General features: G+C 46.5%; 1 long non-coding RNA gene across 3 annotated transcripts; it reads left to right on the top strand.

Annotated features, from left to right (window-relative positions):
* Window positions 1–377: 377 nt before the first annotated feature.
* Window positions 378–16,603, top strand: LOC126037388 (uncharacterized). 3 transcript variants are annotated; one of them, XR_007505677.1, is made up of 4 exons: window positions 3,711–4,152; window positions 14,654–14,716; window positions 15,570–15,705; window positions 16,504–16,603. It is a non-coding gene; the product is annotated as an uncharacterized LOC126037388 (long non-coding RNA). The 3 variants fall into 3 exon arrangements; XR_007505678.1 differs by lacking the exons at window positions 3,711–4,152; window positions 16,504–16,603 and adding an exon at window positions 378–450 and having other exon boundaries at window positions 15,570–15,765; XR_007505676.1 differs by lacking the exon at window positions 16,504–16,603 and having other exon boundaries at window positions 15,570–15,765.
* The last annotated feature ends 6,211 nt before the right edge of the window (window positions 16,604–22,814 follow it).

Raw genomic sequence — 22,814 nt, 5'->3', positions numbered from 1 at the left:
TGGGCGTGAGAGTCTGTGGTACAGCATTACTAACATTTGCTAAAAAAAGGTTTGAAGAATGAAGCATTTGCTTTATGAACGGTACTTGAGGACGAATTCTGATGCTGCTAAAGTTTATTGAAAAATAGGCACTGATTTCAGTGATGATGCAGGTGTGGTTTCTGTTCATGCCTTAAATCTGAAAAGAAGAGAAACCTCCATTTGAAGGAGGATTTTGTATGAAGGGTAATCAAACCAGTAACCTGCTTTAAGAATGACTTTAAAATATTTGGAGCATCGGTTAAAAGCAAATAAGTAAAGTTTACCATATCCTCCTGCATAAGCTGTGACTATTGAATACAGTCAGCAGTGCGCCTCAGAACTTGTTGGTGTGCAACTGAAACGTGTTAAGTTGTAGGACTTCACAGCCACGAGCTGACGGGCCACAGTTCTCTCCGAGCATAAAGCGCTGTAAGTTTTAGTTTCTTGCACAGCAGTGACTCTTTTCAACATTAGTAACTATACAACAGGGTAAAAGGCAAATTTAGTGAATAATAATGTGTCATTATCAGAGTAGCTGTTTGCATTTCACCATGATGCAGATGCTTTCTATAGCAGTTGTGTTGGCACATGTCTTAGAATTCGGTTAATCCTCTCCTGAACTCATTTAAACTTTTGGCTTCAACTGCATCACTGACAATATGTTTCACAACAGAAAAATGATTTCCTTTAAAAAAAAAAGGGGGGGGAGTGGAGAAGAAGAAGGGGTGGAGGAAGTGGGGATAAAAAAATCTGTTGTCTGCCAGTGCTGTGGGCTGCTCACTCATTTTTCTGTAGAACTCCTGGGGTTTGTTGTGGTTGTTGTTGTTGTTGTTGTTGTTGTTTTCTGCCTTAGCCTATTAGCCTCTCCTCTGCACCTTTGGTCATTTCCTGAAGTTTGTCTGTAGTTTCCTACCTTAGTAGGTAAATGTATCTATTTTACTTTACAGAGCTTTGATAGTTTCTTAAATTATACAAGTAATTTAAATCTTGGAACAAATGTCTTTGCTTATTGATTTTTGTGAGTAGCTGCAAAAATCTTATTTATTAGTTGCCCCTTTTAAAATTAAAATAAAAATGAATGCTATGCAAGAAATATGTTGCAAGTAAATGCTAGGGTCTTACTACTGCTCGCTGTTGAGAGATCGTGGGAAGTGCAGAGAATTTGTGTTAAAAGTTATGGGCATTTGTCAAGATAGTTTTCCAGGTCTGAGGCGTGCTGAAATATCTGTTTCCTGTGATAGTGTGTTTAGTTTCATTGACTTCAGCGGAACAGACAGAATACATTGACTTAAACTAGCTGAGAATCTGATGATAAGGTTTTATACTCTACCTAACATAGTGTTGGGACGACTTGTCCTCTGAACTCAAAATTATGTTTGATGATCTTAACAGGAGGCCGGATCTTTGATCTGGAAATTATGCTGATAGCGACGTTACAGAATCCAGGCTTGTGACTTCACTGGTTTCTTGCAGCCCCTCAAGTTCATGAAGGACAATAAAGACCCATTCTCTTTTGTTCTTGTGCTATAATCAGTGATGGAAGTATGACATTGTCAGTTGTAAGAAGTGGCTTAACTGCTGTTGCAGTCTGCTTTTATGCCTGAAAAACCTGTTGATTTACATGGGTTTGCACAGCTTCTGCTAATGATATGGCTGGAATGAGAGAGGACCTTGTGTAGTCTGCAAGGGCTGTATATGGTCCTGGTTTATAGCTGGGTGGGAGGGATTGGTTCAAGTTACTTCTTATTTGCACTCTTTAATATCTTAAATAGGAGTGAACAGGGTAATTGGAACAGTTTCATTTTTACAAGAGGCAATTTATAAATCAGTTTTTATCCTGTGTTAGAACTAAGATATGTATTTACTGGAGACAATGAGTCTAGCCTGAACACTGAAACACCTCCGTTTTGGGCACACTATTAGAACTTTTTTAAAATTTTCAAATCATAACAGTCTGTCAGTTTATGCTTGTTGAGCCTGAGACATTACAAGACGCCCTTTGAACAGGTAAACATTGCTAATAATTGATATTTGCTTTGTAGACCATACCTTTTGTATGCTCCATAGTCACATATAAATAACTTCTGTTGTTTCCTTTCATTTATAGAAGCTCTGTTCATCAAACCATATAAGCACATACCTAAATTCAGTGTTAAACTTCCTGAATTGCTCTGAACTATTGTGTTGCTGTAAACTGTTTTGGCTGATAAACCTAAGCGGTCAGCTTGGTATTCCTACATGTATATGTGATTAAGATGCAATAGCTCAGAACAAGTTACCAGGCAACTGCATGCTCCAGCTGCATAGGAGGCACAAAGCACCTGGCCCGTTCCTTGTAATTAGTGGAAAAGTACAGATTCTCCTGTGACCTTGGTCACTCTTGTCTAACATATTAGATAAGAGTATTTTGATACTCCTCTCGCAGTGGGAGAAACACTGCTCGTGTCTGTGCAGTGTGTGAAAATCACTTTACCAAGATGCTTTTATTTCTAAAACCCTTGGAAAAAAACCTCAAAACAAAATGGAATTTTAAAACTTTTTTAATCCAAGGCAAACTTCAGGATTCTCATTCTTACAAAGTATTTTACAATTGTGTAATCTTGTAGACGGTACGGAGAATGAGGATCTTGCATGTGACATATTCAAAAGTTTCATTTTTGGTGTTCTACACACTTCTACTGATCGCAGTGCCTTTGTTTCCTAATGGCAACTGGCAGCAGACAATGCGTATTGGTTTCAAGGCCCTGTGGAACAGAGAAGGTAGTTTGCCAGTGCTCTTACTGCTGTTGCAGACATTGTTTCAGTGGATTGAAAGTGGCACGTTCCAAGTACCTTTTCCTACCGTTGCTGCGTATTTTTTTTTTTTTAATCCAGAAGAATGTTTCTGTACTTCCCTTCCCTATAGGTGCATGTTGATTTACATTGCATGCTATTGCAGCGTTCTTAGTCTACCAGTTACAGATTACTCCTTTCAGTTCTTGTGCATTTCTGAATGTGTATCTACCTATATACCTACTAAACTCACATTTATTCAGACATGATATGCAACTGCTATGGAAGTCAGCTATTGTGCTAGTTACGGTGTTTGCCCCGTCAGTTGTTTTACTATCTAATAAGTACCTGATGACAGAGAAGGGGAGTGTCAGAAAATGGACAAGTCAGGCTTTATATTAGAAATGGTTTTCCTAAGATTTAAGAGAACGCAGTTTTGGAATAAGGATTTACATACCGCTCCCGGTGTTCTGTTGGGCTAACGTTTTGCAAGAAGCTGAGGTGTTTAACTTTCAAAAGCTGTTTATGTAAATTGGCTTACCTATGAGTACTCTCCTTCAGCTGTGTGTAACGAAGAAATAAATGTGCATCTCTAGACATGTGCATATGCAGATATAATTGTAAGTGCACAGCTGGGGATGATGCTTGTGTTTGAGGGTAGAAATACGGAGAGGGACAGCAGTGGGGAAAGAAGAACCTTTAAAGATAGTCTAGTGTTGCTCTCATTCTAGAGGTGAATGATGAACTTTCTGTACCATTCTTGACAAATGCTTGCCTAATTTATTCTTAAACGTTTCCTGTAATTGTTACTACTGTTGTAAAGATTGCCACATACCCTAAGTTTTTCAGGTTGTAATTTAAGCCCCATGATTCCGTGTCCTGTGTGCAGTGAATGTACACAAAAGTTCTTGCTTATAGCTACCTTTTAGAGTTTAAACATTGTTAGTTCTCTTCAGTATTGCCCTTTCCAGGTTAAGCAGCTGTTTTTCAATTTATGCTTTGAAGTCAGACTCCTGTACATCATTGAGCACCCTCTTGGACTTGCTGTAGACCCTCACCAGTTATACTACACCCTTCTTGAAAAGCAGTACATCATCTGGAGGGTTCAGCAGCTAATCCGTGCAAATGTAGCGCTGCAGAAATAATGCTTGGATGTACTAACTCAAGTGTGATGGGTGACGAGGAATCACTGGGCCTTTTGATTAGCAAGACACGGCACATAAAAACTAGGTGACAGAAATAGGACATGAAGCTGGCATCCTGGTCTTCAAGCTTACAGTGCAGCTCCGTGGGCTTCGGATGACTACAGAAGAGCATGAGGCACAGGAGAGAACTGCTGCTGGATCTTAGTGAAAGATGGTAAGTCATTTGGAGAGAGGTTTTCAAAGTCAGGAATTCAAGTCAGGTGCCCAGTTCCAGATTGCCTGTGAAATCACTGTGTACTTCCCTCGCTTTGTGTTGTATATTGTCTAGCAGCTTTTATTTCAAAGTTAACAAAGTTACACTTGTGTGATAGGTGATGTAATGATCTCATAATAATAGGCAAAATCCAAGTCACAGAAAATGCCAGCATTTGAAAGAGAGCCCTGATAAATTGCTAGTGCCTTGTACCACTGCCACTTACCAGGCCTTCCATGTTAGAGCTGTCTTAATCATTGATGCCGTTTCCTCAGACTTGGAGCCGTAATATCTGCTTCTTGTTTCAGGTATGTTATGAAGTTGCTGATGGCACTGCCTTAGCCCTTTGGCTAAGAAGAAGAGCAAATGATTTGTGGATTATGCGTATAAGCAGCAGCCAAACAGCATTCTCTTCGAATCGGTAGGGAAGAAAGCTGCACCGGTTTGTCTGGGTTCCCTCATACCAAAGGTCTTTCTCACATTTATTGATCCTTTTATATTTTCCAACTTGTTCAGGGTCAGTTGATGACCGGAGCGAACTGTCATGTCTTTGAAAAGTGCTTGTAACTGTGAAAAGAGTTTTGTTGACTTCCTCATGTGATAAGTAGACATTGAAGAAATCGCATGTTGCTCATCTCTTAAGTCAGAGACAGGAATTGGATAGATACTGTGTTACTAGAAAATAAAATACAACTGGGCCCCTTGAGACAGAAATGTCTCGATGAAATCGTGTAATATATTATCATAGAGACCTAGTGACTGTTTTCTCAACTAACAAACAGATCGTAGGCAAAAATAATGTTTGTTCCAGGTAATTCTGGTCAGTCTCCCAAGGCAGTGGATCTACTTTGCAAATGAGAAAAAGTGGACCTAAATATTGAAACAAGAAGGGCTATTTTTCTTCCCCAGTTCAAAATGGGCACAGCAGAGCCTATATAGTTTTCAAATCGGTAGCAGCTCCTTTGCCTCCTTGTTAGCAGACAGAGCAGAATCTGTACTTTCTCCTGCATGGCTCTTCAAAGAAACTCGGTTGAACTCGTTTCCGTGTTGGAAAAAAAAGTGGGATGTTGGATCAAGTGCAACTGTAGCAAATACTGACCTTCCTGAAACTATTTAGAGTTTTCATGTGTTGATACTCCTTAGAAAAAAAAAAAAAACCTTGAAAAAAATCCTATAAGGATTAAGCTATAAGATTGTTTTTGGGGGGGGGGGGGGGGGAAGGCAAAAAAAAGGAAGATAGTTTTAGAGAAAGTAACTTTCATAGCACTTTGAGGTAACATAGCTGTCTGTAAACAGGATGTTTAAGGAAAAGATACTCGGTCTCTGTATGATTCTTTCTGTGGCCTTCTAACTGATGAAAAGTCTGACTGTGTGAACCCTGGTTATCTGTGTTACAGAAAACTGATCTGCTTTGCAAGCTGAGATTATTCTGAAACAGAGCAAAGTAGGAGAGACATGGTCTTGGGGTTTGGGTTACTATCCTGTAATTTACACAGACTGTGTAACAGCCAAATCTTTTTGTGATTTAAAAACTTCATTTAACTGCATAAAGGATGAATGTGCCCCATGAATAGTTTCTTGTGTTCATGCACATTGCCAGTGATTTACTACCGAGAGAAGTCCTAGCAATTGTAAACAACTAGATAATTCATCAGAACATCACACATAAATATATCTCAAATAATTTTTATATCACAGCTAGTTTAATGCATTAACTTTTTATCTTAGGAGCTCTTCCATAATAATCTATTTCTCATTTTATGGGATAGATAATGAAAGAATTTCTTGAAATAAACAAAACATTGGATGAGAAAAGAGCAGAGACAGAGTGGGTTTTGAAGTGTTGATACAATATTATAGATTGTGTTGCAGTTCACAGAGGAGAAGGCTACTTTGGTTATGATACCAAAATATTTCTCTTCCACATCTGTAAGCTACACTAATTATTTTATGCTTAGAAGCTTAAAAGATCCTGAGAAGTTAATTTCAAGCTCTTAGTAAAGTCTACATGGCGAACATGATATTATTCCCCTTGTGTTGTTTAGATTAACACGTATCTTTCTCAGTGACAACTATTAAACTGAAAGATTTATTTTCACATATCATGGATATCAGAAATGATAAGACTATGTAAATTGTCGGAGGTTTGGACTTACAAGTCTACTGAAGCTTTTAAGTGCCTGATTAATGTTTAAGAGCAGAAGAAACCCTACTGAATTCAGGTGGGACCATGTTTTTGTGAAGCAGCACAACTTGTTTTAGTACACCCCGTGCACCTTTGTACCCACACATGCCCTACCCCCTGTGTCTGTGTCTCCCCCATATGCCCCCCCCACCTCCTGCTCCAGCCCATCCCCTTCACCCACACGAGTTTTTAACAAACGCAAGTTGTTTCCCCCTGCACCCCCTGCTCTCCTATCTCCTGCCCTGCCTCCCTCCTTTCCCTCCTCCATATTCCACACCACCACCCTCCATCATCCATCAGGCTCCAGACCCCTGGTGTGCTGCCTGCACCCTGTTCTCTGTCATTTTTTTCCTTCTTTTCCTTACAAGTTGTTGTTGTAGTTCCTTTTTAATGATTAAACTTTTCATTTTAAGCCACGAGTTTTCTCACTTTCGCCCTTCCAATTGTCTCCCCGTCCCGCTGGGGGTGGGGGAGCGAGTGAGCGGTCGCGTGGGCCTTCGTTGCCGGCTGGCATTAAACCAGGACACGAGGTGAGTTGCAAACCCTGCCTGGCTAATGCTGGAGGCTCTCTGTGTTCCTCCTGCCATCTCGACGGGCCGTCCTTGTTCTTCATCGCCGTTTTATAGCGAGCGCCTCCCGCTCTGTAAGCGGCAGTACTGGGGCCGTGCAGGTACTGCGTGATGCAGGCAGCAAAGGGCAATTGTGATGCTTGCTGGCAGGAGCGGCAAGGAGTGCGGAGCCACGCTCCTGTGGGGAGCAAAGATGGAACCTCGAGGGCTCTATGGTCCTCTGCTGAGGACATCTAATATCCCGACAGGCCTCTTTGCTTTCCCTGCCTCAACATCTAATTACTTTGCACGCCGGAGAGCAGGGCGGTAAGTAGTAGCGTCTCTTCGATAAGAGACAAGCCCCGTGCAAGAAGCCTTGCGTGCGTGCAGGATTAGGAGAGCAGCGTTCTGATAGCACAGCGGTGCCCACCCCAACTGAGCCCCAGGGTCGCCGGGGTATCGCTCGCTTGCAGGTGGGCCGCTCGCATCTGGTGCGCTGGGCCGCGGCCTTTCCTGCCGAACAGAGCTGCCCCTCTGGCACGAAGCAGCTTTGGGTCTCTTGTGGCCTGCCTTCAGGCTCTTACCTGAACCAGGCGTTATTTTTTGTTATAAATCTCTTGCCAGCATCTGTTGACTGGCTGCTGTCACTCCCGCAACCCTGATGCCACATGCAGATGGCTACAGCAGACCCTGGGGCTTGCCGAGGTGCACCACAGGGTCCGTATGCAGCACGGCCACGTAGCGTGCGAGCGAGGCTCCGTGCCTAGGAAGCCTCGTCTTGCGAGACCTACGAGACGCGTGTTACTCCTAAAGGGAGGTCGGCCGTGCCACCGGAGTTACGGAAGAGGAGGGGAGCAGGAGAGGAGCAGAAAGAAGCGTCTGAACTGGCAAATTCTCCTGGCAGCGCCAAGAACAAGAGCTGTGGTGAGCCCCGGGCCCTCAGGGCCCTGTCTCCCCTCTTTGGCGTTCTGGTCCCTCCCTGCCCCTCCCTCCCCCTCCCTCCCCTGGTCCCCTCTCTTTCCCACACCCCTGCCTATTTTTTCCTTTTTTTTTTTTTTTTTTTTCTTTCCTCCCTTGTGCCTCTGATACTGAAAAGCCAGTCGAAGAAACTCCCTAAGACTCGTTTTGGAGTTTTAGAAAGCGGGCATTCTTCATTGCAGCGCTGGATGCACGGGGGATAGTTCCACCTAGCGTGTATGCCACAGCTTTAGCACAAACAGGTTATATAGAATAACTAATTGCTTATTAATCAGATTAGTATACATATACATAAAACCAACGACAACCGATTATCATAGCACTGCCTACATCCGATCACGCGCAATGAAGTATCCATTTGAGACGAAGGGATGCTTTTGCGACCACCGACCCATTTGAAGTTCTTGCTGGCTCTCCTCAAAGTCTTTATTCTTGTCCTTGTTCTTTGATCTTGAAGCTTAACGCAGTTTCTTTCAATCACATGTGGTCAGTTTCAGCATTGTTCTCATTTAGCGCACAGGAACATCTAGTCATAAGAGCAAAGAACTGCAAAACTTATGAATAATTCCTAGTTAATCACTTGACTACACTTTCGTAATTATGTCCCCAGGTCCCCTTTGTCTACTGTTTCAACAATAATGTTAATATATGATCATTTATCAAATCTCACTTATACAGTTATCTAACAGCAAACCAGTTTTCATCGGTCTACATTCTAAAGGATGTGTTGTATTGTGAGCTGACCTGTTTAGCTCGAGTCCTAATTAGGGCACCTGCTAGCCTCTCCCTTTGCTGGAATTCCTCTATTCATTTGGTGTTATTTTCTTAATATGCTGAAATACAGTTTGTGATTTTAATTTTTCAGATGTGTTGTCCTAAGGGTGTGGTGATGCTCAACAGATGCCCCATCCTGTGGGAAGCACCCCCTCCGTGGGGCAGGCAGTGTGGATTATCTGGTGTTGGGTCAAGAACCCAGAGTGGAATTGCTGTTGCAGATTATCCCAGATGAGGTTACCTACTCTGGATTACCTGGGTGGAGCCCCTGGTGAAGGTAAACCTCATGCATGACCCCCCCCCCAGCCTGTGCATGTTTTTGCGCACATATCTTTCCACCGCAAACTATCCATCTAACCCACCTTCCCTGTGAGTTTTTTTCCCATGCCGATTGGTGGGGGCATCACCCCCTTCCCCCCACCAGCTGTGTATCCCTGAAGTTCCGTGTTTTCTTGGTGTCATTTGTGGCTGCAGCCCCCCCTCCCCCAAACCGTGGGGGTGTGGCTTCTGCTGACCCTTTCCTGCATGACTGCAGGGGGTGTTGTTGCCCCCCCTGCCCTGCCCTGGCCTGTCCTTGTGGGGCATGGCTGCTGCCTGGTCCCCCCCATGTATTTCCATGGGGGTTTTTTGGTGTCTTTTGCGCTTTGGGGCTCTTGTACCTCTGTTAAGGGAGTCAGCTGGAGACATGCTCAGGGGGACTCTGCATCATTGGCTATTCACAGGAAATAATTTGTTTTGCAACCCGAGATATTTTGGAGATGGAATTCTTAAGGGATCAAATTCTGCTCTTTGATTCATTCCTATCCAGAAGGTAGTTCTGGTAGAAGTAAGGTGGTATGCACAGCCTTGCTAGAAATGAAGCATAACCCCAGAGTGTTTTGGCTTTTTTATAGGAAACTGAAGCACATCAATTTTGATAACAACATTGTCATTGCATTTGATGAGCTAGTTTCCTACCTAGTTTAGAAGGGCATCTATTGTTTTCTATCTAGGCCCCAGAAAAATGAAGTTGAATTCCCTACCTGGTCCCATTGCTGATGCAATAGGTGTAGTTGTAGTACAGGAGCAAGTATCATCGTTGTTAGTAAGGGTCACTTTCTCTGTTCAGGGTCTCATTTGCTGTAAATTTAAGGCAGGTGAGAACAGTGCTGCTGCTCCTCCAGCTGACTTTATAACTGCTGATGGTTTGCCCTTCCCCTTTCCCAGGGGATTGCGCTAAGGGTGGTGGGCGGGAGCTCGGGCTATTTGAGCCACAGCCTCTGCTGGGGGAGCTCATTGTGCTCCTGGGTTTCTCTGGTGTTGGTGCTCAGCTCTTCCTTGAGTGCTTTGCAGCTTTTGAGCTGGCTCAGCCCTTTGGGAAGAGGTGTCTGCCTGAGGTAAGAGCTTCAGGACTAGTCCAGGTTCAGCAGCATGTGTGGTAGAAAGTAACACTTGTATGCAACTGTGCTTTTTTTTTTTTTTCTTTTTTTTGCTTTCTTTCTTTTTTCAGGTCAGTAGTTTTGTTTTGAGTGTTCAGGGGTAGAAAGATGGTTTAACAGTATGCACTGTTTGGTTTTTTTCCTAATTCTTCATGTGTTGTGTTTTCCTGGAATTCTCAACTTTTTTGAAAAAGTAACCTTGTTTTTTTCACCAGTTCTGCTGTATGCTGTGTACATTGCTGATATTTCTCTTATTGGGACTGATGGTGAAGTTGTTTAGCAGGTGTTAGGGTGAACGTCTTGTATGTATTTGTATATGGAGTTTTAGTATTTCTGAAGAAAGCAGAAGGGCTGTGAGGCACAATGCCTTTCAGTGTCTGGGATGCCTCGTCGCCTTTCCTCATTGCCCACGGAATGCCATGTTGTCCCTAGAATCTTTGCAGCTTGTGGCAGGCCCCTTGTAGATTACAAGGCTTGGCACTTGACTTTATTTTATGGGCATGTAGCAGAGCTCAGAGTCTCTGGGAAGCTGTAGGTTAGGAGGTGCCCCCAGAATTTGGGATGTGGCTTGGAAGAGTGGCTCCTGAGGAGTAGCCACTGAAGGGGGTTCAGGGGTGCAAACCGAGGGCAGGAGGTGTCAGGAAGCAGTGGGGTTCCTTTCCTGAGTGTTGAGGAGAAGAAAAGGGGTTTCTTAAGTTTTGGGACTGCTGGGGAAAGGGAGGAGGGTTCACCAGCCCTTCTCAGAGGGGTTTTGCACTTGGATTTGAATGTCATAGAATCGTAGAATGGTTTGGGTTGGAAGGCACCATAAAGATCCTCTAGTTCCAACCCCCCCAGGGACACCTTCCATGAGACCAGGTTGCTCAAAGCCTATCTGACCTGGCCTTGAATGCTTCCAGGGAGGGGAGCATCCGCAGGTTCTCTGGGCAATGCGTTCCAGTGCCTTGTTACCTCTAGTGAGAAACGTCTTCCTAACGCCTAAACTGAATGTACCCTCTTTAGGACCAAAGCCGTTACCGCCTTGTCCTATGGCTGTACACCCTTGTAAAAAGCCCCTCTGCAGGTTTCTTATAGGCACCCTTTACGTACCATGAAGTCTGCTATAAGGTCTCCTGAAAAGCTGCATGCCGGTGAGCAGTCTGAGGTGAGGCGGTTGTCGGCCGGGTCAGTGTTGAACAGCAAAGTGTTATGGGGCTGCTTGGATAAGCATTTACCTTCTGTTCTGGAGGCGCTGTGCGGGCCACCTTTGGAATTGGATGAGCGTTTGAGGTGAGCTGTGGATTAGTGAGGAGGAGCATGGGGCCGATGACCTCTCATGAGTGCCATGCTAACTTGGTGTCTCTTGGTACCTTAGGTAGCATGAGTGACGATGGCTGCAGGGTCTGAGTCTGCAATGAGCGGGGAAATGAACACGGTGGCCCTTGTGAGGAGGGGGGAGTTGGGGAAGTAGTTGGCATTGGCCAGCGGGATGCTTACTCCCTTTTCTGGTTTGTTTGTTTATTTGTTTGTTTTTTCATTGCAGATGTTGAAGAGCAATGTGTCCCCTTGAGGACCATCCCAGTTAGCCCGTGTGGTTTTGTGGAGGATGGCTTTGGACACTCGGCCCTCTGAAAGCTAAGTTGAGGGACCCAGGCTGGGGAGAGGCTGGGAGGAAGGGACAAAGCTGGGAATTGCAGGGAGGGGTTTTAAAGTTAGCGCGGGAGAGAGGGCTGTCCCAAAGCAGTCAGTCGCCTTTGCGCAGGCGAAGGGAGTGGGTTGCTTTTCAGCACAAGACCCGTGCGTGCTGGGCAGGGCAGTTCCAGCCCATGTCTGCGGTGGCGTGTAGTTTGTGTAGGCTGTCTTGTGCGCTTAGACCTTCCTCGAACTTTGATGTCTTGCCGAGACAACTTGCCGAGAGTTTTCTCTCTGAATCATGTTGTCTGTAGTGTTCTGTCTTGTGGTGTTTTGTGCACAGGTGTGTTTGGCTTGGAGCTGCCCTGCCCAGTGCTATAGAGTCAGGGGTAGGTGGAACAGCGATAAGAGTCTATGGGTGAAATGTTGTTTTGCCTTAATTGTTTAGGCAAGGGTTGTAAAGTCATCTGGGATCGAGTAGGCATTCGTGGGCTGTGTGGACAGCCATGTTGAGATTTTTTTATGGAAATGATTGTAGGCTTGTGGCAGAGGCTGTTGAGGGGTGGTGAAGCGGATTTGAGTCTCTAAGGTGTTGAGGCTTGCATGTGATGGGCTTTAAGTTTGGCCCTGATTTTTTTGTTTGTTTGTTTGTTTTTTTTTTAAAAAAATGGCTGGTTGTAGCTGGAGTACTGGTATTCCTAGATGGAATGAAGGTCTCTGGAGTTGTTAGGCTCTTAGTCTGCATGCAGGCTGACTCGTTCAATATGGGGTTTTATTCAGATGCGGAGTGACAAGATGAGTGCCCCAGAGCGACGGAGGAGGGGAGCGGAGTGCTGTAAAGAGGTGGATCTGTGAGTGGAGTCAGAGGGAAGATGTGGCTGGTGGCTCTATGACTAGCTGATATGGTTCTTTTTCTTTTATTTTGAAGGTGCGAAGCAAGGAGCGAAGCGGGCCATCGGTACTGGAGGTGTCTTGTGCAAGGTGAGCTGTGACTGGCTGGGTTAAAGGAACTGTTCCTTCGGAGGCGTCGCATTGTTGGTAAACTTGGAAGCATCCCTTGTCGTTTGTTTTTTGCAGGCGGTACGCATGCCTTGATGTGGCAAGCTCTTGACGACAGAGTGGGGTGGTCGAGCGGCCAAGGGAAAGGAGAGGGAGTTGGGAATCCGTGCGGGCAGGCTGAGGTTTCGGGCGGCCTCTCAGTATGCGTCTTCTGCTTTGGTTTCTGCAGGTGGCGCACGCAGCTTCAGAGGGGTGAAGTCGCAGGCCAACGAGCAGTCTGAGAAGGTGAGGTGGGTGGTTGTGGGCTGGACCAGTGTTGAATATCAAAGTATTAGGTGGTTGCTTGGTTAAGCATTTACCTTCTGTTTTGCAGGCGCTGTGCGGGCCACCTTTGGAATGGGATGAGCGTTTGAGGTAAGCTGTGGATTAGGGAGGAGGAGAATAGGACTGGTAACTTCTCGTGAGTGCCATGCTAATTTTGTGTGTCTTGCTACCTTCGGTACCATGAGTGATGACGGCTGCAGGGTCTGGAATGAGCAGGTAAGCATAATGCTGTGGTGTGTGTGATGAAGTGGGGTTTTGGGAAAGTAGCTGGTGTTGGCTGATGGGTTACTTACTGCCTCTTCTGATTGTGTTGTTGGTGGGGTTTTTTTTACTGTCTTCACTGCAGACGATGAAGAGGAACCTGGTGACTGCTGGATGGTCCCAGTTAGCCCATGTGAGTTGTGCGGAGGCTGGATTCGTACCCTCGGCCCTCTGAAAGTTAAGTTGAGGGATGTGGGCTGGGGAGCGGCTGGGAGGGAGGGACAGAGCTGGGAAGTGCCGGGCGGGGGTTTAAAGTGAGAGTAGGAGGGCAGGAGCAGTCCTGTGTGGGCAGGGGAAGGGAGGGGGTTGCTTTTCAGCCCGACACCAGCGCGTGCCGGGCCAGGCAGTTCTGGCCTGTGTCTGTGGTGGTGTGTAGTTTGTGTAGTGTGTCTTGTGTGCCTTGGACCTTGTTCGGGTCTCGACGCCATCATCAGTCTTTGCGCTCGGCGAGCGTGGTGTGTGCTTTGGGAGCAGTCCCTAGGGTCTCGAATGGCCTTACTCATCGGCAGTGTGCCAATCGGGTGCCGCTTTTCTTGCGCTTGGAGCTCTGAAGCGTGGATCGGTGTCGGAAGGTTCCCGCTGGTTCTCTTTTGCGGCACTCTTGTGGGCTGTTTTGGCATCTCTGCTCTCTAGGCATGTGTTGTCTCGGAATGGGAATTCTTCCCTGCACCTTGACGTTCCTAGGTCTTGATGACAGGCTTCTTGCGTGTCCCTGATCTTGGTTTTGATGGTACTACCTTGTAACGGGCCGTTCCTTTTGCCTCTTCTTCTTTGGGGCTGTCGTAGAGCCTCCTGGCTTTGTGGTCTTGGACGCTGTAGGTCATCTTGCTGGCTGGCAACTCCCATCCGGGAATCATTCTTCTTGCTGAGATATTTCTCTCTCTTTGAATCACCTTGTTGGTACCGTTCTGTGTTGTGCGTATGGGTGTGTTTGGCTTGGAGCTGCTCTGTCTGGGGATCTAAAGTCAGGGGTAGATGGAACAGCAATAGGAGCCTATGGGTGAAATGTTGATTTGCCTTGATTGTTTAGGCAAGGGTTGTGAAGTCATCTGAGATTGTGTAGACATCGCTGGGCTTTGTGGACAGCCACGTTGATAGTGTTGTACAGAGGTGACTGGAGCTGTGTGGCATGGGCTGCTGAGGGGTAGTGAAGCAGATTTGAGTCTCTAAGGTCTTAGGTTTTGCATGGGATGGGCTTAACGTTTTGGCCTTTTCCTATTTTTTTCTTTTTCTAACATGGCAGGCTATAGTTGCACTCCAGATGGTCTTTGTAGATGGAGTCAAGACCTCTGGAATTGTTCATCTCCTGCTCTGCATCCAGGTGAGTCGTTCGATATGGGTTTTTTTGGTTTTGGTTTTTTCAGATGCGAAGGGACGTGCTGTGTGCCACCGAGCGATGGGGGAAGGCAGCAGAGTGCTGTAAGGAGGTTGGTCTGTGAGTGGACTCAGAAGGAAGATGTGGCCGGTGGCTCTATGAGACTGCTTTGCTTTTGCTGTTTTTTGCAGTTTTCTTGCATTGTATTGGTCTGTATTTGCCTTTGCCTTGTGTTGTTTTGTTGTGTATTTGTATTGACTGTCATGTGAGACTGTCTCGCATTGCCTGGCCCTGCATTGTGTTTTGTATTGCAGTGCTCTGTACTTGTATGGATTGCCACCTGAGACTGCCTTGCCTTCTACGGTTCTGTATTGGTTTGGTATTGTTTTGGTCTGTACTTGTATTGACTGTCACATGAGAGTCTCTTGCATTGGCCCTGTTCCGTTTTGACTGGTATGGCAGTGCTCTGAGTTGTTTTGCCTTGACCGAGGTAAGAGTACTGCCTTGTATGGCATTATATTTGCATGTGAATTACATGGCTCTACGTTCGTGTGTGTCTTGTATGGCATTGTAGAGGCAGCATAGAAGGTTTAATGTCTTTGGGCTCTTTGCATGCAAAGAGTTGAGGGGATCGCAATTGGACTGTGAACTAGCATTGAGTAAGGCAGGAACTGGGCAATGGTGTTCATCTTGTTTATGCGGATGCTTTGTGGCAAGTATCTAGAAATGGTCAAGGCCTTGAGGTCTGAGTAGCAGCATGATGGGTCTTGGAGCGATCGGTAACTTTGGGAGAGCTCTGTGTTTGTGATGCTCTGGTTTTTTTTCAAGTGCCACAGAGGACACTGGCTGTGAGGATGTGTTATTATTGGAATAGGTGGGAAGCAGGGTAGGGCAGCGGTGGAGGACTTGACTTCTCTCTCAAGGATGAAGTGTCTGTTGACAAGCTTTGTGTGTTGTTTTTGCAGGTGATGACAGGGCACGAGAGGTGCTTGAAGGAACCTTGCGTTTAGGTGACGTGGCTGCTACGGAGGTTGGACTGTGACACGTGGCACTGTGAAAGCTCAGTATCGGGTTGAAAATGCACGGATGGTGGAGATGATGGTGCGTGTTGAAACGTTGGTGTAACGGAAGGGCAGTTTGTGGGGAGGTTGGAAGGAGGTTGGGCTGGGGCCTGGGTTTTTGCAGGTACGGCGATTTTTGAGGCCCCCGCTGCCGCAAGCACGGGGTGATGGCCTCTCAAGGCCTGTGGGTGGTAGGATGGATGAGTTGAGAGTGAGGGCTGGTGTGCATGTGATCTGAACGAGTGGCGTGTTGTGAATGTGCCTAACGTTGTAGGGTTCTGTGGTTTAGCCTTTTTGTTTTTTTTTCCTTTCAGGCTGGATGTAGAGTTGAGATGTTTTTCAGGGAATTAAGAAAAACCCCCAAAAACTTAGAATAAAAAACACCAGCTGGGATCTGGTTTGGTGTTTGGTGTGTCCTCCCCTGCCCTGGGTTTCTTTTTCTCCCCTGGTCCCAGCTGCTCCATGAGGCAATGTTGATTGCCAATGTTTGGAGAGGGGTTCGGCTTGGGCCCAGGTTTTCACAGGCAGGGTGATTTTTTTTTTTTTTTTTTTCAAGGCTCCCGGGAGCAGCGTTCCTCTGGAGCACTCCCCTGGAACCTGGTAATTGCCAGTCAGCGCAGGGACATATGTTGTCCGGTGGATGGTCTTTGGAAGACAGTTGAGGATCTTGCGGGCGAAGGGTGGGGGGAATTGGACTAGATGGCCAGCAGGGAGTAGGCCAGGGTTGTGAAGTGCGTGAGTGTAACTGTATTTTTCTGTGCTGGGTTTGTAAAATATTTGGGTGCTCTTTGTAGCTTGTGATGTAATGGTATTTTTCAATTTCTGGTTTTGTGTCGAGGTGTGGAAGTGGACAGTCTGTCAGGATGAGAGGAGCTCGCTCGTTTGCTGCCCGGGAACCGGGATCGTGCTGGTAATGTCACCTCAGGGAGTAAAACTTCGGGATGTGCAGCGACGGATGTAACGGGAGCGAGGAATGTGGAAAAGACCACTCCGTAGAGAATTGCAGGTACTAAATAGTGGCATTTCTTCAGGTAATGCTAGATTTTTGGAGTTTACATGTATTTGTAAAAATAACGATTAAAAGACGACTGGAACTAATACTGTCAAGTATTTGATGAGTGAGGCCGTAAGTCTTTTCTATATATTGTAGAAAAAGTACATTGTAGAATTGGATTGAAATACTGACATAGCCGAAATGGGCTCGGGCGCGGTGCGGCGCCGAAATGGGCTCGGGCGCGGTGCGGCGCCGAAATGGGCTCGGGCGCGGTGCGGCGCCGAAATGGGCTCGGGCGCGGTGCGGCGCCGAAATGGGCTCGGGCGCGGTGCGGCGCCGAAATGGGCTCGGGCGCGGTGCGGCGCCGAAATGGGCTCGGGCGCGGTGCGGCGCCGAAATGGGCTCGGGCGCGGTGCGGCGCCGAAATGGGCTCGGGCGCGGTGCGCCGCCGAAATGGGCTCGGGCGCGGTGCGGCGCCGAAATGGGCTCGGGCGCGGTGCGCCGCCGAAATGGGCTCGGGCGCGGTGCGCCGCCGAAATGGGCTCGGGCGCGGTGCGCCGCCGAAATGGGCTCGGGCGCGGTGCGCCGCCGAAATGGGCTCGGGCGCGGTGCGCCGCCGAAATGGGCTCGGGCGCGGTGCGCCGCCGAAATGGGCTCGGGCGCGGTGCGCCGCCGAAATGGGCTCGGGCGCGGTGCGCCGCCGAAATGGGCTCGGGCGCGGTGCGCCGCCGAAATGGGCTCGGGCGCGGTGCGCCGCCGAAATGGGCTCGGGCGCGGTGCGCCGCCGAAATGGGCTCGGGCGCGGTGCGCCGCCGAAATGGGCTCGGGCGCGGTGCGCCGCCGAAATGGGCTCGGGCGCGGTGCGCCGCCGAAATGGGCTCGGGCGCGGTGCGCCGCCGAAATGGGCTCGGGCGCGGTGCGCCGCCGAAATGGGCTCGGGCGCGGTGCGCCGCCGAAATGGGCTCGGGCGCGGTGCGCCGCCGAAATGGGCTCGGGCGCGGTGTTACTTTTCTTAAAGGGGCTGAGGTACTGTGTAACTCTGAAGTGGGCTTGATAGTGGATTAGATGTGTGTAATATGTGAGGGGTTTTTTATTCTGTATTTCAGTGTCCCTGTTGTCCTTCCTTTTCTTCTCTTTCCCTGACCCTTTGTGGTGCTCCCTACTGTTTTTATTCATGTCTTCTCTTTCTCTCTCCCATCTCCTGTGCTTTTCATAGTCTATCTCTTGTCATGATTATCGTCTGTCACGCTATCTTACTTCCTGTCCCATTGTATCACGTTGTATCTATTCCTCCTGCTTTTTTCTCCATCTGTCCAGATCCCTGTCCCTTTTTTCTTCTATTGCTGTCCCTCTGCCCTGCTTCCTCTTGTGATCTTTTCTGTATTTCTTTGTTTCCTTCCCTCTTCTATCCTTTCTAACTGCATCCCCCTCTCAAGCTAGCTGTCCCTTCTCTTTTCTCTTTTCCTCCATATCTCTCACAGCCTATCAATCACAGTTGTTTTTTTCTCCAGTGCTGTCCTGCTCTGGCCCTTGTTTCTTACTCTCGTTCTGTCATGCTCCCTGTGTCTTTTTTGAACTCCTCCATCTCTCTCCTGCAGCCTATCGCTATTTTTTCCCTCTGTCATCCCTTTGTCCTTCTTCCAGTCTTTGTGTCTCTCTCCCTTTGTTCTCCCTGCCTTCTTTTTTTTCCTTTCCTGCTACATCTCTGTTCTGTTCCCTAGAATGGAATCAAATCCAGCCAGTTTTTCACCCAGCAAAGAGTACGCTTGTCTAAGACAGGAGACGACAGCTTCTCGAGGAGTATGCCATGAGAGACGGTATCAAAGGCCTTGCTGCAGTCAAGGTAGGTAACATCCACAGCCTTTCCCTCATCCACTAGGTGGGTCACCTGGTCATAGAAGGAGATAGGGTTGGTCAAGCAGAACCTGTCTTTCATAAACCCACGCTGACTAGGCCCAATCCCCTGCTTGTCCCAGACTTGCCACATGAGCGCTCTAGGCAAACTGTTCCATAATCTTCCCTGGTACCAAGGTCAGGCTGACAGGCCCGTAGTTCCCTGGATCCTCCCTCCAACCCTTCTCGTAAATGGGCATCATACCGGCAAGCCTCCAGTCCTCTGGGACCTCCCCCGTTGACCAGGATCACCAATAGATGATGGAGAGCAGCTTGGGAAGCACCTCTGCCAGTTCCCTCTGCCCTCTTGGATGGATTCCATCTGGTCCCATGGATTTGTGAGCATCCAGATGGCGTAGTAGGTCACTAACTATTTCCTCCTGGATTAAAGGGCGGGGGGGGGGGGGGGGGAATATATTCTGCTCTTCATCCTCACCTTCCAGCTCAGGACGCAGAGTAACCTGAGGACAACTGGTCTCCCTCTTAAAGACTAAGGCAAAGAAGGCATTAAGTACCTCAGCCTTTTCCTCATCTCTGGTGGCAACGTTCCCTTCTGTATCCCTTAAAGGATAGATATGCTCCTTGGGATTCTTTTGACCGTTAATGTATTTGTAAAAACATTTTTTGTTGTCTCTTATGACAGCGGACAGATTTCCTTCTAGCTGAGCTTTTGTCTTTCTAATTTCCTTTCTCTATGACCTAACAGGATCCCTGCACTCCTCCCAGGTTGCCCACCCTTTCTTCCAGAGATGATAAACTCTCCTTTTGTTTCCCGACTCCTAGCAAAAGCCCCCTGTTCAGCCAGGCCTGTCGTTTTCCTCGGCGATTCGACATTGTGGCATGGGGGAATAGCCTGGTCCCGAGCTGTTAAGATTTCCTTCTTAAAGAACGTCTGTCCCTTCAGGACCGTCTCCCAAGGGACTCTCTCAACCAGTGCCTCAAAGAGGCCAAAGTTTGCCCTCCGCAAGTCCAGAGCACTGGTTTTGCTACCCCCTTCCTTGCCTCACCAAGAATTGAGAATTCTGTCATTTCACGGTTGCTAAGCCCAAGATGGCCTGTGACCATCACACCTCCCACCAGTCCTTCCCTGTTCGTAAACAATAGATCTAGCAAGGCTCCTCCCCTGGTCAGCTCACCTACCGCCTGTGTTGGGAAGTTATCTTCCACACGCTCCAGGAACCCCCTAGACTGTTTACTCTCTGCTGTGGCATATTTCCAGCAGGTGTCTGGACAGTTGAAGTCGCCCATGAGAACAAGGGCACGCGATTCTAAGACTACTGCCAGCTGCTTTTAGAACGATTCATCTGTCACTTCAACCCGGTCAGGCGGTCTATAACAGACTCCCAGCACAATATCTGCCTTATTGGCCTTCCCTCTCATCCTTACCCATAAGCACTCTGTCTTGTCATCGCACTCAGGTAGCTCTGTACTGTCCAAACCCTGCCTAACATAGAGAGCCACCCCGCCACCTCTTCTACCTTGCCGATCCCTTCTGAAGAGCTCGTAGCCATCCGTCGCAGCACTCCGCTCACGGGAGGCGCCCCACCGTGTTTCCGTGATGGGGATTAAGTCATATGTATCCTGCCGCGCGATGGCTTCCAGCTCCTCCCGTTTATCGCCTGTGCTGCATGCGTTGGCATAGATGCATTCGAGCTGGCCTATTGAATCCACCCCTAACATCGGTACACGCTGCCCCCAGGCTCATCTCTGGTGCACCTAGTCTTATCCCTTACCTGCGGAGAGTTTCGAGCAGGGAAGACACAGAACACTCAATATGAGATCCTGCAAGCGTCTTCAATCTTTATTTCTAACAGGGTTCTTTTATATGATTTCTATAACATATGCCTACTAGTCATTCTCTTATTCGTTACATGATAAAAAAGTTACACTCACATACTGCACATACTTATGGTTACAGGCTACTTATTTTTACATTTCTTCAACCACAACTTCTCTTCACAAAGTTCCTTGCTTTCGCCACTGTCTTGTCAAAGCAGAAATCTTCTTGCTTGCACAATGCCTCTGCAGACTTGTGACCCTGTTCCATTTAGCATTCCTCAACAATTCCCCCTTTTTCTTTTTGTTGAACAATCCAAACTGGATTCACAACTGATTCTAGACCCTTCTTCACATAAGAAAAAGTATGACAAATAATAAGTACAATAATGATAATAACAAAACCCCAAATGCCTACCTTCATCAAGGTTTTTAACCAACCGGTAATTCCCCATTTTCAAGTCAGTCATCAACAGGATTTATAACAACAGTAAGCTTTTTCATGTTATCTTGCAATTGGGAAAGTTTCTTATGAATAGATTCAGAGTGATCAGAAAGATTCATACAACACATTCCTTCAAACTCTTCACAACTGTGGCCCTGTGCTAACAACAAAAAATCAATGGCAGCTCGATTTTGCAATAAGGTATGCCGTAATCAGTGATGAGTTCATCTACTATTCTGGAGGTAATATTAATTTGTTTTCCTGTCCAACAAGCTAGCCGTTTTAATTGGGTTAGTGCTTTGGCAGAGGCAGCTTGGGGTGTAAAAAGAGATGCTAAAATAAGTCGGGCGTTCCCACAATTCCACATTATCTTTACATTCAGGTCCCAATTGATATGTATCACATCTAGCACGTTTAGATTTGTGACTTATATTACTCATATTCAACAATTGATGAATGCTGGGGGCAAACAACTTTAATTTGCCAAGATAACACGGTCCTCCTTGTGCTTTTGTAGGTATAGCTGGCCAAGCACGATCCCCACAAATAAGAAATAGTCCTGGTGGTAACATTTTTGCCTTTTTTTACTTTGCCATACCCGGTTACGGGCCAATTCCAACCATTACAATAACCAGTAATGTTATAGTACCAAAAAGATTTAGGGGTAATCCAGATACTATCATTTCTTGGCTTTTCAGGTCTAAAGTTCTTAATTTTAACTAAATCTTTACCTTGATAATCCCCAAAAGTTAAACAATAATCTCCAGGTACAGACCCCAAAATATTAAGTTCCTGAGGCTCTATACCAGTAACATTCAATTTCTTAATAATGCTATGTGTTTGGGCTCCCAAAGGATTTATGGAGATATTTAATGTGTCACACCAATTGTTTGTGGTTAATCCAGGCCGAATGGTACAGAAATCAGTCTTTGTTTGATTTAGATCATCATAAACTTTGGCTGTCGTCCAAGGCCCAAATCCTCTCATGTTTTTTAAAGGGACCCCAATTAAGCACGTACAAAACGGATCAGATGGGGTAGCTAATGATGGACAAAATGAATCCTGTCCTGTCTCGTTAGCCCAAGTAATCCACATATTCTGTCGAAGATCAATCTTGTGAAGGTTTCGCAATCCCTTTCCTAAGATAACAGACCATGTGATTAAAATCTTCATCCCAGTTATAATTCTATCCATTTTCTGTTATAAAGCAAGCGAAGGTTCAAAGTTGTTAGTAATGATTAAACAGTCTATAGTTCTATTTACAAACCAGGCGTCTCAGTAGAAACATCGTTTGCAGCTGGTCTAGTCCATCTGGACGGAATCCATTGTAACCCTGTTGGGGTAAGTACACACATGTGACCTCTTCCCTGATAAACAACTTCAGCTGGTTCTTGCCAAATCCCAGTTTTCAAATCTCTATATTTAACCCTAATTTTTGGCGACTCAGCAGACTTTGGTTTTGGCTTTATATAATGAACCCAGGCTGCAGGCTGATCTTGCCCCAGAATACAAAGATGATTTAAAGTAAACAATGTACGAGCTAGACGTTCTTGTATATCCACAGTATCATCATTCTTTACTAAATATCGTTTTAATACTTGATGTGTTCTTTCTATAATAGCTTGACCAGCGCGTGAGTGTGGTATACCTGTTACATGTTTCACCCTCCACATTTGCACAAACTTTTGAACTTTTGTACTGATATATGCTGGACCATTATCAGTCTTAATCTCTTGAGGCACCCCCATAACAGCTAAACATGTAGTAAGATGTCTAACTACATGGAGTGCCTTTTCTCCAGCCTGAGCTGTTGCCCATATATATTTACTGTAAGTATCAATGGTTACATGAACATATTTTAAACGCCCAAATCCATTTACATGGGTTACATCCATTTGCCATAGTTCATTCGGACCAAGACCCCTGGGATTTACTCCTATTCCCAAACCCGGACCAAAACGGCTACATTTTGGACAGCTTCGTACAATACCTTTAGCCTCATCTATGGTAATTCTGAATTGTTTGAACAGTCCCTTGGCAT

The sequence above is a fragment of the Accipiter gentilis genome, unplaced genomic scaffold, assembly GCF_929443795.1.
Source record: "Accipiter gentilis unplaced genomic scaffold, bAccGen1.1, whole genome shotgun sequence".
NCBI lineage: Eukaryota > Metazoa > Chordata > Aves > Accipitriformes > Accipitridae > Astur > Astur gentilis.
This window is presented reverse-complemented; position numbering and strand designations above follow the sequence as displayed.